Source organism: Castor canadensis, chromosome 17, assembly GCF_047511655.1.
Source record: "Castor canadensis chromosome 17, mCasCan1.hap1v2, whole genome shotgun sequence".
Classification (NCBI taxonomy): Eukaryota; Metazoa; Chordata; class Mammalia; order Rodentia; family Castoridae; genus Castor; species Castor canadensis.
Genome location: NC_133402.1, coordinates 49,462,106 through 49,474,648, shown reverse-complemented (window position 1 = coordinate 49,474,648; position 12,543 = coordinate 49,462,106). Strand labels below are relative to the sequence as shown.

The 12,543-nt window shown below is 41.4% G+C and overlaps 1 protein-coding gene and 2 non-coding genes across 8 annotated transcripts in view; 2 read left to right on the top strand and 1 right to left on the bottom strand.

Moving 5' to 3' along the window:
* The window catches only part of Dag1 (dystroglycan 1), a 72,750-nt gene that overhangs the window by 38,922 nt on the left and 21,285 nt on the right, over positions 1-12,543 (bottom strand). The gene's annotated exons all lie outside the window — the stretch shown is intronic.
* Positions 52-157, top strand: LOC141418655 (U6 spliceosomal RNA). Its single transcript, XR_012443322.1, has one exon. It is a non-coding gene; the product is annotated as a U6 spliceosomal RNA (small nuclear RNA).
* LOC141418703 (small nucleolar RNA SNORA2/SNORA34 family) lies at positions 11,864-11,996 on the top strand. The gene has a single exon (XR_012443357.1). It is a non-coding gene; the product is annotated as a small nucleolar RNA SNORA2/SNORA34 family (small nucleolar RNA).

The window sequence follows — 12,543 nt, the reverse complement described above, 5'->3', positions numbered from 1 at the left end:
ATCAAGAATCTCCTGTGTTTCTGTCACACAGGGATAAAAATGACTATGAAGGTGCTCACTTCGGCAGCACATATACTAAAACTGGAACGACACAGAGAATATTAGCATGGCCCTGTGCAAGGACAACACGCAAATCCGTGAAGCATTCCTTATTTTTTTTTTAAATGACGAGCATTTCACGGCAACAATCCTACTAACAGCTGGACCCTCAACAGAGCCATGGAGACAGTTATTGCCCCACCTGCTCAAAACTTCTTGGTCAATAAGAACATAGAAGATAAGAAGGCAAAGAGTAAATTAGAAAGAGCTATGATTCTCTCTTCTCAGAGTAGTCTGCCTTGTAGAATTTGACTGATAAAACAGGATTTGGCCTCTGTTCCTCCACCTGGCTCTCCACCTATTTATACCCTTGATATCATTTCTGTATAAGATAAGACAGTCAAAGCAGGGACGGCACAGGTGCCTTCCTACCCTCACCAAGGTGGTCATCCTAAGGTAAGAAGACATGCTGGGTTTGAGACATTTCTTAACCTGCTTGCAAAAATGGCTACAGAAACCACACTCCTTACTTTCCACCTCTACAGGATTCCTTCCACATCTCACTGTTACTGCCCACCCCACTGATCTGCCTCAGAACTGGAGGTAGAGCAAATGGAGCCACATGCTCCTGGGAACGGCTTCTAGTCCCAAGGAAGGGAGTAGCCCTTCAGTTTTCTGCCAGCCTTAGCCATTACCTGCTACATTCAGCAAACTGCTCAGAGGAAAACCCAGACCTCTTTGGATGTGGAACTAAAAATATAGCACATTCATCAGTTATCAGTAGAATCTGACAAGAAAGGATTTCTTTTTAAAAAATAAAGCTCTTTCTATAAACTTATAATTTACAAAGACACCTCAAAAAGTTACTCTAGACTTTTGCAGAGGCCACATGCAGAACAGCTAAGAAGCAAGTAGTTCCCCCAGTACATTCCTAATTCCAGTTTGCACCCCTCTTACCCCCAAGCACTAGTACAGCAGTTTTAGGGAAGAAAGTATGTGTGTGGGAACATCCTATGAGGTAAAACCACAGCTAATTTGAAAAAGGCCTCATGCTTGCTAGCACTTTACAACTTTTTTTGCATTGAGTATTTTCAAGATAGGGTCTCTTGAACTATTTGCCCAGGCTGGCTTCAAACTGCAATCCTCCTGATCTTTGCCTCCTGAGAAGCTAGGATTACAGGCATGAGCCACTGGCACCCAGCTTCTTTCATAATTCTTATAGTGAAAATGACAGCAAGGTTTATTAGGAAAGGAATTTAGTATTGACAGGATAAAAGTAGGGAGAAATGAAGGGAAAGGGAAAAACATTTCCTGCTCCCTACATAGGACATGGGAGTAAAGACTCTTCTTTGACAATTTTGTTTTTTGTTTTTGTTTTTGGCAGTACTAGGGTTTGAACTCAGGGTCTCATGCTTGCTAGGCAGGCACTCTACCACTTGAGCCACTATACCAGTTCCCATCTTTGAAGATTTTTTAATTAACAAATTATAACCACTTTCTCAGTATCAGACGCTTTCTACCTTACTCCTACCTACTCTTCAATTCCATCCATTCCATTATTGTTTTAATCTCCTCACAAGTAAATAACACTATAAAATGAAAATGTTTGCTTTTACTTAGAGGATTAAGGTCTTAAGAAAAATCACATGAACTTCTGTTTTTCAATAAAAACTTCCCCACCACTACTCTGGGTAGAAAGTTCTGTCAGGGTTAGGACAGGGTCTATTTCACATGGGTCCAGGACTAGTTTAGTGGGGACTGGATGGCAGAGCCTGGTCAGAGTGAAGATGGGTACAGGTTGGCATCAATCAAGGAAAGCCAATGCCCCAGAATGACACCTCCATTTTCTGGACTAGCCTGTCCATCCAAGAACACTGGGAGGAGCCTGGCACCAGTTGCTCACGTCTGTAATCCTAGCTACTCAGGAGGTAGAGATCAGGAGGATCCCAATTTGAAGCCAGCCTGGGCAAAAAGTTTGCAAGACCCTATCTCAATAAAAACCCATCACAAAAAAGGGCTGGTAGAGTGGCTCAAGGTGTAGGCCCTGAGTTCAAACTCCAGTACCACAAGAAAAAAAAACACTGAGAGCACACCTGTACACACTGTAACCTCCCTATGAAGTGGGTCAAGACCCAGATAGTCAATCAAATTCAAAAATAGATCAATGACCTCAGAAAGTGAGCATTGGCTCCATTCCCCCTCTCCCTACCTCCCGAGCCCGTTTCTTCATTCCCAACACTAGCCTTTGTCAGCACTGTCCAACATCCCTAGCACATGGTTAACTTCTAATCACTCTGCCCCAGGCTCCACTTCTGCCCAACTGAAAGACTACTGAATCCAAGACTTCTCAATCTACCTTCAGGACTGAACATCCAACCCTCCTTCTCCTTAAAGACCACCATTCCTTCACCACTTCAGGGGTACCTTTCCTATCCAAGCATTCCTGCCACATATTCAACAAGAAGCACACTCCACAGCATGGTTCCCTGAACAGAGTCGCAAGTGTTCCTACAGTATAATTATGTTCCACTTAACCTGGAGTGCTCACTCCTACAACAACCATCCTTCAAGAGAACAGTCCTTCAACAGAGCAGTGGCTCAAGGTGTAGGCCCTGAGTTCAAACCTCAGGACTGAAAAAAAAAAAAAAGGGGGGGGTGAGGCAGGGAATATAAAGCATTAATGCAAGTCAAATGTTTCAGTGAACAAGGTTCAGCAGTTCAACTTTATAATAATCACATATAAACCTGTTAAATTTTTCTGAACAGTAACAGCATTTGGATTTTTAAAAAATACATAAATTTCGTATTGACAGCAACTAAATGGTGTTTGTAACATTGTTATCATACAGCAGATTCCATCCACTCACTATACTTTTCTGAGTTGTCCTACATGCAAGTAAATATTTTTTTGTTTTTTTCTTTTTCTGCAAGTAAATGTTTTTAATGTTGTATGTCTTCTATACTGCTCCTTTAAATTTCCTATTAAAATACATTAAACTATTTTTAAAAATGCAGAGACTTGCTAGCAATCCAACATACGCCTGATCAATCTTCACCAGGGGAAGAACTCCTAAAATTTCAACCAGATGTCCTGTGTCCTGGTACAAAATATCTCAGTCAGTCAGGCACTCATGTCTATAATCCTAGCTACTCAGGAGGCAGAGATTGGGCAGACCAAGGTTTGAAGCCAGCCCAGGCAAATAGTTCGATAGACTCTATCTTAAAAAAAATAACTAACTAACCATCACGAAAAAGTGCTGGTGAAGTGGCTCGAGGTGTAGGCCCCTGAGTTCAAAACCCAGTACACAAATAAATAAATAAATCACAACAAAAGGCTGGCAGAGTGGCTCAAGCAGTAAGACACCTGTCTAGCAAGAGTGAGGCCTAAGTTTAAACCCCAGCACACACCTCCCTCTCCCTCGCTCTCTCTCTCTCGCTCCATATATATGTATACATATACACACAGATATGTGTATATATATATATACACACACAGATATGTGTATATATATATATATACACACATAGATATATGTGTATATCTATGTGTGTGTGTATACAAATATCTCAGCCAAATACTGATCAAAAGCAACAACATACATTAAATACTCATGAACTGCCAGGAGTGATGGCACAAGCCAGTAATCCCAGCACTAGGGAGATGGAGGCAGGAGGACTGAGAGTTCGAGACCAGCCTAGGCTAAACAGGCTACATAGTAAAACCCTGTCTCAACAAAATAAAACAGTCAAGAGTGGTTTGAGAACTGTTCTCCCTCCTGCCTTCCCCAGCTCTCTTCAGTAGCAGCTGCTGCAGCATCCTTATCTCTACTCAAATCCTATGGCATGAGATCAAGCACTTGAAGGTAGTCTCCAGCTGCTGCCTAAGCCAGTTTTCTCATCAGTGAATGCTATTCCAAACCTCACAGGGCCACTGTGAGGATGAACTTAAAGTGACACAGCCACTCAGCCTGGCATAGACTAAGTGCCCCATAAACACTGCCTCTTTCAAAGACTATGGCTTACCCTGCACTCAACAACCATAACAAGTACTATCATGTTCTGGATGCTGCAGTGCCTAAAGGCCAGTATGTGACCCTGGATCCTCATAACACTGCTGAACAGCTAATGACTCCTTATGACATGAAGAAACTGAGACCCACACCAAGAGCTAGAATTGGAAGCCCAGCTTGCCAGATTAACTTGCCCAAGCCACAGCTGATATCACATGGGTCAAACAACTCATGACTGCTGCCCGTGGATCAAGTCCAACCACTTGCTGAGCTTAAAACCCTATGTGAGTAGACACAGGTAGACACCCGGCCACCTGTTCAACTCCCTGTGCACTGAGAACTTCCAGAGCAACCCTAGGCTCCCCAGTGACATCTATACACATTGTGTCCTCCTTTTCATGAAGCTGCTCTTTCCCTTCTAGTCCAAAGCCTGAGTCAGCTCCACCTTGGAGTCTCTATACTAATCATATCTCTGTCACTTCCCAACTCAGACAGCACTGATCACACCGTTCCCTGCATATTCAGGATATGAGGGCCTCCTCTTCTTTGAACCATTCTCACTTGCTGCCACCAACAACAAGAACAAAAAAGAGCATCTATTAAGTGGAGGTCTTTCTAACTCCTCTTCCCCCAGTAGGACTCAGCTCTCTAAATACTGCTTCCAGAGGAAACCTGCCCAATGGATCACACATTATCTAACACTTTTCACTAGTCTCAGAATAGTGAAAGTGGGGCCAGATCTGATTTGTTCATAAGGGAGGACACAAGTCAGACACACGTCTTCCCATGATACTTGGCCCCTATCTGAGGGAGAACCATGTCAAAGACCACCTGGTCTATAACATCAATGGACACTGCACCATTACTTCAAAGCCCTAACAATAGCACAAATAGCAGTGTGTCTCATGGAGCTGAGCTTCAGGCTTCCTACAGCCCAGAGCAAGAGACCCTCACTTCAAAATTCAGATATATCCTTTCCCTTTAGAAATCAACTCAAAAAATAACACTGATAATTTCTCATCAATTAAGCAAGAATAAATTCTTTCTGAGGCAGCCAAGACCTGCTTTTATTCTGTTTTTAAAGTTCATTTTAGGATTAGAGATATAGCTCAGTGATAGAGCATGTGCTTATCATGCATGAGGCCCTGGATTCAATCCCTACCACTAAATAAGTAAATAAATCAATAAATCCCATCTTATTCTGCATTATGTTCACTTTTCTACTGAAAATAAAAATTAAGAACTAGACACCCATGAAAAACTCCTTTTATTCAACTGCAAAGTAATTTTTTTTCAGTGATGGGAATTCAAACCCAGGCTGTACAAGTGCTAGGCAAGCGCTCTATCACTGAGCTAAACCCTCAGCCCCATGATTAAGTAGCCAAAAAGAAAATCAGATTTTGAAAGATTTTTTTCAGTAAATAAAAACATATATCCAGGCACTGGTGGCTCACGCCTGTTATCCTAGCTACTCAGGAGGCAGGATCAGGAGGATCATGGTTTGAAGCCAGTCTGGGCAAATAGTTTGCAAGACCCTACCTCCAAAAAAAAAAAAAAAAAAAAAAACACCCAATCACAAAAAAGGGCTGGTGAAGTGGCTCAAGGTATCGACCCTGAGTTCAAACCCCAGCACTGCAAAAAAACAAATAAAAGTAAGTACTTAGGAAGAGAATCACTTGAGCCCCGAATTTGGGACCAGCCTGGTAACATAAAAAGATCCTGTCTCAAACACAACAAATAAACAAAAAGGAAACCAAGGCTCATTGTGGAAATTGCAGATGCCAGGATGGGGCAAGGAGCCTGAAATCCTGTTCTACCAGAAAGTGTTCAATGACCAGGACCCTCAAAAGAACACAGGAGTCAGCTAGAATGGTCTCCCACTGGCCAAACCTGGTACAATCTAGACATCAAAATGAATACTGACAGGAATGTATTATACCCACTGAGTAAGTTATCAATATGAATTAGTGTAAGTAAACCAATGAATGATAAAGAAGGTAAGAAAGCTCTTCTGTTCTTTTTTGTGGTACTGGTGTTTCAACTCAGGAGGCAAGGGCTCTACCACTTAAGTCAGAAAGTTCTTCCTTTAAGTAAGAGGACATTAATTCCAATACAGAAGGAATGATAAATTTAGAAGTATCATCAGCAGTTAGGGATGTAACTCAGGGGTAGAGCACTTGCCTAGCAAGCAAAAAAGCCATGGATTTCATCCCCAGCACAAAAAAAAAGTCATCACTGGATGCTGAAGTCTGATGAGGAACAGGACATTTAGTCTCAAGTGTTCCCCCACATAAGTCACTAATTAATAATGAAGAATAAAAAAAACCAACTGTACAATATTGAAAACTGCAAGGTACCACCTCAATTAGAACTGATTATCAAGACAAACCAACATGTTGTGCCTACCTTTCTGAGGCTATTAAAGATGGTACTGCAAGCCAGGCACAAGTGGCCCTCGCCTGTAATCCTAATTACTCAGCAGTCTGAGATAAGGAGGATTACAGTTCAATGTCAGCCCAGGCAAATAGTTTGGAGACCCCCATCTCTAAAATAAACAGAGTAAAACAGACTGGAGGTGTGGCTCAAGTGGTAGAGCACCTGCTTTGCAAGCATGAAGCCTTGAGTTCAAACCCCAGTCCCACCAAAAACAAACTAACCAACAAAAAAGATGGAAGTGGGACAACTGAGAAAATGTGAATATGGACTGTAGATAATAGTATTATAACAATATTAAATTTACTGATTTTAGCTGGGCATGGAAGCATATACCCATAATTCCAGCAGGCAGGAAGAAGGAAAGTTTGAGGCCACCTGGACAAAGTTAGCAAGACTCTATTTTAAAAGTGAAATTAAAAACAAAATGGCTGTGGGTGTAGCTCAAATGATAGAGCATTTACCTGCCTTACAAGTACAAGGTCCTGAGTTCAATCCTCAGTATAGAAAAAAATAAATAGATACCTAAATACACAAAGCTGGGTGTAGTGGTACAAACCAGTAATTCCCATACCCAGGAGGGTGAGGCAGGAGGTTCTTGAACTTGAGGCCAGCCTGGGCTACTCAACAAGGCCCTGTCTATTAATTAATTAATTAATTACCCAATTTTGTTAAACAGGCACTCTATCATTTGAGCCACACCCTAGAGTGAGGATTTTTGGTGTTTTTTTTTTTTTTGGCAGTACTGGGATTTGAACTCAGGGTCTTGAGCTTGCTAGGCAGGTGTTCTACCACTTGAGCCACACCTCCACCTCATTTCCTGATTTCGACAGCTATACTGTACTACAGGAATAAAGGGTCATGATGTCTGCCAATTATTCAGATGGTTCAGGAAAAAACGAATACATAGGAAAGCTGGAGGCTTGACTCAAGTAGTAGAGCACCAGCCTAACAAGCACAGAGCACTAAGTTCAAGCTCCAGTACAAAAGAAGAAGAAAGAAGAAAGGAGGAGGAGAATGACAAATCAAGAAAAGCACTGCTTATATTAAACAAATGATGAATCTAGTTAAGAGTATTTGGAAGGCTGAAGGTGTGGCTCAAGTGGTAGATTTCCCAAATAATAATTGGGAATTCCTTGAATTATTGTAACTTTTCTGTAAATGTAAAGTTATAACAAAAATATATGTAGTGTAAGTTACAAACATATATTTTGAAATGGAAAAATATTAAGTGGTAAAAGGAAGGAAGGTGGGGCATGGTACAACTTCCTTCTAAAGACCTCCCGACAGCACAGGGCTATTTATCAACAGTTGTGAAGCAAAGTTCACAGATTGTGTTCTACAAACTGTGACACCCTATATAACCCTTACCCCCACCATTTACCTCACACCCCAGCACTTATCCATTAGGGTTCTGGACTCCAGGCACTAAACCCTCAAATACCACAATTCAAAGAACATACCCCACCAGGTCCCTATTCCCCAAGTTTATGAGGGGAAGTAAGAATATTTCAAAGGCATTTTCCTCTAGAAACACAAAATATACCAAAAAGGATTTTGTTTACTTGTTTCAAAAGTGACATGGGTTATATTGGAAGAAAATATCACAATGGAGCCTGAAATTACTACATTGAGCTATGTTTGTTTATATTAAAAATAGTTCAATCTTCCCTTCCCAGAAGCCTTGTCTCCTGGAATTAAAAACTCTAGACCAGATCAAGCTGAGAGGTCTCAGAGCTAGACACAAGCTGCATGTAGTGTTTGCCAGTATCAGATCCCTTACTATTGATTCTCAGGCAGCCTCACAATGATGCCACAGCTGTCTGGTCCTCCCCTGTTGACTTAATGAAAAAAAATAAATAAAATAATTCACACAGAGGTAAAACAAATTTCAACAATACAGTAGAACGTAAGTGAAAAGCAGGTGTCCTTCCCAGGCCCTCAGGTGAGTAGGCTGTTTTTTCTCAGTAGCTCTCCTGGGCTGGGAGATCCTCCTATCTCCATCTCCCAAGTAGCTGTGGTTAGTCGTGAGCCACCATGCCCAGTCCTTTTATTTGGGGAGAGGGTCCTAGGGTTTGAACTCAGGGCCTCTTTGTACTTGCTAGGCAGTGGCTATATCACTTGAGCAACAGCCCAGCTCTTTTTGCATTGATTATTTTTTAGATAGGGCCCTGCTTAACGCCTGGGCCTCCCTGAACAATGATCCTATTTATGCTTCTCACATAGATGGGATAACAGGCACGAGCCAACATGCATAGTCATTAGTTTAGATGGAGTCTCAAAAACTGGCTGGCTTCGAACCTCAATCCTTCCATTCTCTACCTCCCAAGTAGCTAAGATTACAGGCTTGAGCCACCAAACCCAGGCCTTATTTCATTCTTAAAGCTCAAATAGAGTCACGTACTTCAAAATGTTGGGGGGTTTTTGCTGTTATTTTTGCTATGATTCAATCCAAGTCTTCACCACTAAACTATATCCCCAGCCCTGTTCCCTTTTTAAATTTATTAGAGCTGGGAGACTTCAGCCCTAGTGGGTAATTCTACCTCTTCACTTGTTCCTGCTGTATGGAGCACATTCAAGTGTTTAAATATTCTGCATGTTTTGCTCTCAAGGGTTATCTCTAACACTCATTCTTACATTCTTCTAGGAACAAAACTTGAGATAAAATCCTGTATGTGGAATTGCTAGGTCAAAGGGTATGTACATTTGAATTACTAGATTTTGGTTAAATGCCTTTCAATTTATACTCCCACCCAAAGATATGTGATTTTTCCCTTACTTTCATCAACAATGAGTTGTCAAACTTCCATTAATAACATGAGGGAGCTGGGCACAAGTGGCTCACATCTGTAATCCTAGCTACTTGGAGGCAGAGATCAGGAGGATCATGGTTCAAAGCCAGCCTGGGAAATAGTTCCTGAGACCCTATCTCGAAAATACCTAACACAGAAAAGGGCTGGCAGAGTGACTCAAGTGTTGAGTACCTGCCTAGCAAGCATGAGGCCCTGAATTCAAACCCCAGTTCTGAAGTAACAAAAAAAAAAAAGAAAAGGAAGGAAGGAAGGTGGGGCAGGTTGAAACAGCATGACATAGCAGTTTTCCCTCTTATATTGCTTGATTAAAGCACATGGTGGGCATCAGGTGTCATAAACTCAAGGTGGGAGTAATGGTACTTTAATAGTTAGCCAGCATGAGAATATGGGAGGGTGAACTTCTGGACAACCAATAAATCAAAACATGGTACTATGTTTTTCTAGTCAAACTTGACTATCTCAGAGGAAAATTGCTAAGGAGAATTTATGGGCTAATTACTCCAAATAATAAGGTATCTGTGGTATTCTTTGCTCTTATTGCTTCCCTATGTGGTGCTCTTCAAGTCAGTCTTCTGGACCAAGGCACCTACAAGACCAACCCCAGAATAAATCCAGGCCTAGGGCAGTGGAAACAGAAACAAATGCTGAGCAAAAGGACAGGAGAGAGAAGATGGAGATTATTTGGGGGCTGAAATCTAATCTTCACACTGTACATTCATTGTTCTGAAAAACATTAACCTTTATTAAATCAAATTTCCAAATCTCAGTTTGTTGCCTGATGTCATCCACCTCATGGACAGGGTCTGGGAGGAACACTGGAAGTCAGGACCCCACCCACAGGACCTTAGGACAATGGAGAAAGAACCTTCAATTCAATGCCAGTGCTGCCATCTAAGACAGGCAGTTGTACACCTAAACACAGAGGAAATAACCACCAATCTACTACATCCACTTCTGAGCCTTCTCTCTGACCAACCTAACTTGTGCACATGAACAATATCCCAAGAGAAACTGGAGCCCACAACAGTTTGACATTCGCACCAGCAAGGCACAAAAATATATCAAGCTGAACATTTATGATTTATGCAGTTTACCTGTAAATTATGCTTAATATGTTTTAAAAATGACATCAATAAAATCAACACTACTAGGTGACTAAGAGATTCGATGAAACTTCTTATTTATATAAGTAAAATTTCAAAACCTGATTTAAAAAAAAAAAAAACACAGCCTATGGCCTGGGATAATGTTATTTGGAACCTGCTACCTGCCAGCAACCACTGACACCTGAAATGAGGACTCCTCTGAGGACCTTTACTGCTAATCACAACCATAAGAGAATACCATAGCATCCCACACAAAAACCTGGCTTTACTCCAGCTTTCCTAACATCAACAATCATGTTTATTGTCATGACCTCACCAAATTCCAGCACTTCAGTTTTCAAAGGCAGTGATATAAATCTCTTATACAGAATATTCTCTCATACAGAATATTCACCCCACCCCTCTTTCCCTGCCCAACCTGCTGCTGGTGGCCTACATCCACTCCTACATGCAGTTTCTAAGCATGCCCAGCAGCCTCTCCAGTCCTTCCTCCAGCACAGCCTACACCTCCCTGGAATTCTTTACATTCTACCCTAAAGGACAACCCTAAGAAAATGGATTCAAAAGAAGAAAACAAATCCTGAGGCTGCTTGCCTAGCATGAGCAAGGGTCTGGGTTCAATCCTCAGCAATGCAAAAAAGAAAAAGGAAGAAAACAAAACCTAGTCTATGATCACAGGTAAAGCTCAGAGGGAGAGCATGCAGAAGGTCCTGGGTTCAATCCCCAGTACCATTTAAAAAAAAAAAAAAAACTAGCTTACTACCTTGCAACTGTGATAGATATAAAAATCTGATTTTACTTGGCTCCAAAATTATTTAAGCATAAAAGAAATAGAATTTTAAATTTTGTGAAAAAACTGCCAAATAAAGATACCACAGGACTGAGTGCTGGTGGCTCACACCTGTATCCTAGGGCTGGCTGAGTGACTCAAGTGGTAAAGCAACTGCCTAGCATGAGACCTTGAGTTCAAACCCCAGTATTGGAACAAAAAAAAAAAAAAAAAAAAAAAAGACATCAGAGATATAGTAAAGTGTCCCAGCCTGCAAGGCAAGTCTCAGCAGGTAAGCCATGACTACAACACACAGAGCCTTCCCCTATTCACTCAGCCTGCCTGGTTTGACTGGTAATATGAAGACAGACTAGATTCTGATTTCTCTCATTTCTCTACTATCTTATAGATAGGGCTATCTCCTACACGGAGAAATAAGAAAATCCTCTAAGACAGCTTTCAAACACAGAAAACGCTTATAAAATGAAAAGAAATAGGACAAGAGCTTGGGGCAACCATTTAAAAATTTTAAAACATCAAAATTAATTCCTCATTTTATAGATGGGGAAACCTAGTCTTCCACAGTCCCCAACATAGTGAGCAATCAAAGAACATGAGAACCCCTGTCCAAATCCCCAAACAACTTAACCCAATCAGAACATTATATAAACAAAGGAGGAAAGAAAGAACGTTTAGGTCCTGAATCCATACTGACATTTGCTACAGCTGTTGGTTTCAAACAGGTGCCAAGAGTGATGTCTTCTTTTGGTCTGTTAGCTGTTTAGTATCTCAGTGGGAACAATCAATTCATTTGAAAGAAACATAATTTTTAAAAAAGGAAAGAAAGAAAAGAAAAAGGAATGAAAACTGAAGAAAGAAGACAAGAAAGATTAAATAAAGGCAAGGAAGTTAAAATTTAGGAGGAAGAAGAGAAGGCCTAAGAGGACAGTGCTGTAAACAAAACCCTGTAAATTAGGCCACAGATGTCAGAATTCTCCTTCTTGCTATACCTGACTCCTGTCACATCCATGCTGGGAAGACTGGTTTGTCAAGGACTGATGAGCCAGCCCTGCTCAGGTTCCACAGTCCTCCAAAGAAGAAGTGCTCTGGTTACCTGTTCTGAGGACCAATCATGAGCAATGTGTGGGACAGCAAGAGAAAGCCAGTCACCCTGGAAGAAAACACCTAAACCATCCCCAGCTGAAGGAACCAAACCTTACGCTGGATCCAGCTGCCAGCTCACAGAAATACAGAGAAAAACAACTCTCAGCCAGGCACCTGTGGCTCATGCCTGTAATCCTAGCTACTTAGGAGGCAAAGGTCAAGAGCATTAAGTTCAAAGCCCAGGCAAATAGTTCCAGAGACCCTATCTC